This window comes from Larus michahellis, chromosome 1 (assembly GCF_964199755.1).
Source record: "Larus michahellis chromosome 1, bLarMic1.1, whole genome shotgun sequence".
NCBI lineage: Eukaryota > Metazoa > Chordata > Aves > Charadriiformes > Laridae > Larus > Larus michahellis.
This window is the reverse complement of record NC_133896.1, coordinates 102,038,112-102,043,814: the sequence shown is the minus strand read 5'-3', so window position 1 is coordinate 102,043,814 and position 5,703 is coordinate 102,038,112.

Genomic DNA, 5,703 nt, shown 5'->3' with positions numbered 1-5,703 from the left:
GATATTTTCTTGTCTCTTCCATAAATTTATAGTCATAGCTTCTCTCCCTGCCTTTACACCCTCTCTCCCCTGACTTTACTTATTGGGTATACTGGAATGTTCTCAGTGTTACTTATGCTGCTGCAGCTGGTTTTGGTTGGGAAATCTTGGGTGTTCCTCCTCAAGAAGGTCATCCAGTTGGGGAAGAAAGTACGTAGGTTGCCCTCTGATAACTTTAATTGGGCTGACCAACTTCAGCCATTGAATGTTGTCACTCCTGTATGCTGTGGGAGGAAACAGGAGCTGAGGAATAACAAGCTGCTAGTGTACCTTTAAAAACACAGAGCAACGCATACTTCTAGTCAGTCTTCACAACACTGAAATGGCATTCCCGTGTTACTGCTGAAGTACGACTGCATAGGTTCCAGATCTTCTCAAGTTGTGTTTGACATTCGTTTGAGAGTGGAGAAATGAGAGAAGGCTGTAAGCCCTGTCTGGAAGTGTTTCTCCTCGCACATCCCCTTCAGCGGAGCTGAGCTGATGGGAGCAGTTACCGTTACTAGCAATTGCCGGCGCATTCAGGGTGATTTGAACTGTGGCTGTTACTTCAAGATCTCTTCACGTGATTTCCCTACACACACGCTTTCCTCTCTCAAGGAGCAATGAAGAACAATTTGAGCTATGAAATTTGAAAATTTTAGGATTTTGCTGTGTAGGGGACCTAACTGCAAGGTAAACTGTAAACTCCGAGTGACCCTTGTCCTAAAGCTCGGGAAGACTGCCTGCTTGAACCTTGGGGTGAGAAGAACAAGGCTAATTAAATGTAAGCAGTTGGAGAATATCTCAATGCAATCACATCTAATACCTGTAATTCAGACTGTTCCAATCAGGTAAGCCTGGAAAGCCGACCCAAACCTGAACTCTTCAGTCTAGAAGCCTTTTGAAAGAGCTTCAGTGCTTTATTAGAGTGCTTTAGTTGGACATTTACTACCGTAGTTACCTGTCTAATAGTAAAAGTGGGCATCCTCTAGTTCCTTTCATGTAATAAAAGTGTGTCACTTATTTATTTTCTCCAGCAAATAATTATTTTGTGCTTAGTGTTCTTTGCCTTTGTCATAGATACAGCTAGTACGATCTTGGGAGTTAAATATGTCTGGCTTCGAAACTTTCGTGACGAAAAAAGTGCATGAGCTGGACTGTCCCTCTTGCTTAAGTGCTCACGGTTGTCCTGTTGCCTACTGTGCAGGCTCCTGAGGGTACGGGGTGACCTGGTAGGTGGGCTCCAAACCCTGCGCAAGGCACTGCAGTCCCTGCACCAGCACTGAGGATTGCCTTTCACAGGCCACCTTTTCTGATGCAGCTTGGGCTACAGTAGAAAGGGAAGGAGTAGTCATAAAGTATGAGAAAAGGACAGAGCAGGGCTGTATTTCAGTGGTTTGATGAATTGGCAAGAAATTTTAACGCACAAATGTAAATAGCATGGAGACAAGGATCATCTGCTTTGGGGGAGGAGAACTGCAGTGTTGAAACAAGTTTTGGTTTCCTTCTGTTCTTTTGCTGGCTTGCTTGTTTTTAATAACTACAGAAAGGAGGCTTTTGAAATTACTGGGCTGGAGAGTGGGTGCAATGAAGGGAAGAAAGGCTGTCATGAATACAGTTTTGGGGGGAGAAGTATTTTAAAGAGCTTAGGGACTGCAGATTTGCTAGAAAAGCATACAGTTTCTCCAGCTTCGCTCTAACAGTGGTAGTTCTGGAGCCTTCAGGAGTTGTAAGACTCTATATAGCACCAGGCTCTGTATGTGACCAGCCAGCTGACCAAGTAGAGGTATTTGGGGACATACAGTTGCCACGTGAAGTCAGCATGCTACCTCCACACCTTGGTGATGTCCCTTGGGCACAGTAACTAACTGGTAAAGATTAAGGTTTAGGATGCCTTCAACTTGAATCAGAAACTGTTTAAAGTACTGGCTTTTACCTGTCATTCACAATTTATGCACTTGCAGATAATGAAAGATTTTGAAACGGAGTGCTCTAGCTGGTTAGTAATTTGTTTGGGTTTTTTTCCCTTTTATTTAAGATTGCACAATAGGTAGGTGCAGGTTAAACTTAGAACGATTACCAGACTTGTGGAAAAATGAAGGATGACAACATTTTTTCAGAACTTCGACCTTAGGGGCAGCTTGATGTTAGTTTTATTTGGTTACATTCATTTAACTTTCCTTTTTTTCTTCCATAAATGCAGCAAGAATTGCTTTCAGAGCAAGAGCACTTGTTTGTATTTTGCGTGTTTGGGGGGTTTTTTTCTGTGTAAGAAAGCAGTATTCTTTAATAAATTAGGTATATGCAAAAAGAAACCAGCAGAAATTCACTCTGTTGTCGACTAGAAGGTTCATCCAAGCACAAACAATGAAAAGTTCAAAGACAATAGTAAGGAGAATAGGGATCTTTTAAGATCTATCCATTACAATTAATTTAATTTAAGTTTGAGCATAACCAGTCAAGATAGAGTTTCACTGAAGCAAAAGGTGATTTAGGGTTCTCTGACATCTCTTGGAATTTGAGCTCTGTGGAAAAGAAAATTCATCATATTAAACGTAAAGTGGAAGTAAAGGTACTGTGTGGTGTACAGACCCTCGCAGGCACTGGACATCAGGCTAGGTAGAACTTGAAAGCTTTGATTCAAGAAACACTGAGAATTTAAGGATTATAGTAAAATATATCAACTATAATTAAAGGACCCCACCTCACCAGTGCTGAGCAAAGAGGGACGATCACTCCCCTTGACCTGCTGGCCACACTATTGCTGATACAAGCCAGGATACTCTTGGCCGCCTTGGCTACCTGGGCACACTGCTGGCTCATATTCAGCCAGCTGTCGACCAAGACCCCCAGATCCTTTCCCACCACGCAGCTTTCCAGCCACTCTTCCCCAAGTCTGTAGCATGTGTGGTCGCAGGGACAGGACCTAATGCAATTACAGAGACACGGTGGATTAGCTCGCATGACTGGAACGCTGTCATGGATGACCATGTACTTTTTCAGAAAGAGAAGCCAGTGGAGCGAGGTGGTGGAGTTGCTCTCTATCCGAGAGAGCAGCTGGAATGTATGGAGCTCTGCCCAGGGCTGGATGAAGAACATGTTGAGAGTTTATGGGTAAGAATTAAGGGGCAGGCTAATCTGGGTGACACTGTTGTGGGTGTTTATGACAGACCACCAGATCAGGAAGAGGATGTCAATGAGGCCTTCTACAGCCAGCTGGAAATAGGGGAGTTACTGGCCACAGCCAGCGACAATCCAGAAGAGCTCAAAGGGTCTTTACTCAAATTACTACTTACAGGATCTGAGAGAATTGACTTTCATCAGGTACTTTTCCACTCCGGCACACCTCAGATGATAGTTACACAACCCCAGAGCTTGCTAGATCTTGGGGTCCTAGTATCTCCTCTCTGTGGCCACGGTACATACGGTGTCAGGATTGATCAATTATAGTTATTATCTTCAAACAATAGGAGCCATGGGGACAAGGCACACTATTGTGTCCTGGTCTGTAGCTCTCTATCTTTTCTTTCATGTTAGACTATTGTGTTATGTTCTGGTCCATAGTGTTGTTCTGCAGCCCAGGTTGGGAGGGAGATGACAGAAAGTACCAAGTGGCCTGAAGAGGGGGGAGGCAGTTGCACCACGACACCTGGGCCCTGATAGGATGCACCCAGGAGAGCTGAGGGACCCGGCAGAAGTTCTTGCAAAGCCAGTCTCCATCCTCTTTGCAAGGTCCCGGAGAACAGGAGAGGTACCTGAGGACTGGAGGCAAGCCAGTGTCGCTCCAGTCTTCCAAAAGGGCAAGAAGGAGGACCCAGGAAAGTACAGGCCAGTCAGCCTCAGCTCCCTCCCTGGAAAGTGATGGAGCAGCTCGTTCTGGCTGTCATCGGTAAGCAGGTAGAGGAAAAGAAGGTTCTGGGGAGTGGTCAGCAGGGATTGCCCAAGGGGGAGTCACGCTGGAGCAATGTGGTGGCCTTCCGTGGTGGCAGGACTGGCTGGGTGGATGAGGGGAGAGCAGTGGTCGCTGTCTACCTGGGCTTCAGCAAGGCTTTTGGCACTGTCTCGCCTAAGATGCTCCCAGGCAGGCTTGGGAAGCGTGGGTTAGAGGAGAGGACAGTGCGGTGGGTTGAGCAGTGGCCGAATGGCCGAGCTGAGAGGGTTGGGATCAGCGGCGCAGAGTCTAGTTGGAGGCCTGTAGCTAGCGGTGTTGCCCGGGGGTGAGTCCTGGGCCCAGTCTTCCTCACCATGGTCCTCAGGGAGCTGGATGAGGGGCCAGCGTGTCCCCTCAGGGAGTTTGCTGCTGACACAAACCCGGGAGCAGTGGCTGAGCCACCAGAAGGCCGTGCTGCCGTTCGGCAAGAGCTGGACAGGCTGGGGAGTTGGGAGCTCCTGAAGTTGAAGCAGGGCCAGCGTCGGGTGCTGCCCGTAGGGAGGACTAAGGCCATGGCCCAGCCCAGGTGAGGGGCTGAGCTGCTGGCAAGCAGCCGTGTAGAGAGAGAGAGAGAGACCTGGGAGTGCTGGTGGCCTGGAGAAGCAGGTGAGCGTGAGGCAGCCATGTGGCCTTGTGGCCAAGGCGGGCAGCGGTGTCCTAAGAAAGAAAAGAGCGCGGGCAGGAGGTGGAGGGAGGTTGTGGTCCTATCGTGGCCCCCCACCCCTTGGCGGGCAAAAGGTGTCGGTGGGCCTCGAACCCGCGGTGCTCCCCCGGGCCACTGTCAAGCGACCATCGCCCTCGGGTACAGGCTCCCTACAGCCCGCACAGCGTCCCACGCCCCACTGTGCACCCCCACCCCCTGCTCCCCCCACTGGCCCACGTGTGTTTAGGCCTGGCCAGGAGCTGCCCCTTCAGCCCGGGGCACCCCAAGGCGCTTTCACAGTCGCTCCTTGCGCCTTCACAGCGCTCAGCTCCAGCCTGGCGCCACCAAGGGCTGCACAGCACAGAGCTTCGCAAAGCAACTCTGGGGCCTCAGCACCCACCTGCTTCTTGCTTCAGCTCAACTCTACAGCCCCATTGCTTTATCTCGGCCTGTAGGAGATCAGAGAGGTCTGTAAAAATGGTAATCAGATTGTTAAACGGATGTTGGTATTCTGGGGGTTGGACCTGCTGGCGAAATCTGTAAAGACGGGACAGACATGACTACAGCTCAGGGAAGTGTGTGAGGAAGTACGCAGTGGAGGGTCTGAAACTAAGGTTCATGGAAAGGAAAAAAAATCCCTTGTGATTCCTGGGATGGGCAAAGTGTGCATTTGGCTGGAAGAAGACTGGGGACCTGATGACTCATGGATGAGGCCAAATAGGGTTCTGGATCATTAGAGATCATGAGGACAGCGGGAGCAGTGAAAATAGTTTCCATAAGGTGTATTTGCACCCAGCTATTGCTTTGGTTTGTAGCAGCTCTTTTTTGGGGGGGAACAGCCTGCAGGACGCACAAAAAAGGGAAGCAAAACACTGTTTTTCCCTGGAAATACCTCAGAAAACATGTGTATGTCCTGTGCCAAAAAGGTACAGAGCCATCCTCCCGTGAGAAGGAGGGCGGTCAGCATTACAATTTAATGACTGGTCCACGCGTTTCAGAGAGTGGGATCCATCTTCCCTCCAGAAGCTGTTTGTCTTTGAGGATAATGCTCTTCAAACAGGCGGGGGTTGTCTCACGCAGGGGATTATATCTGCTAAAACAAAGCTAAAAG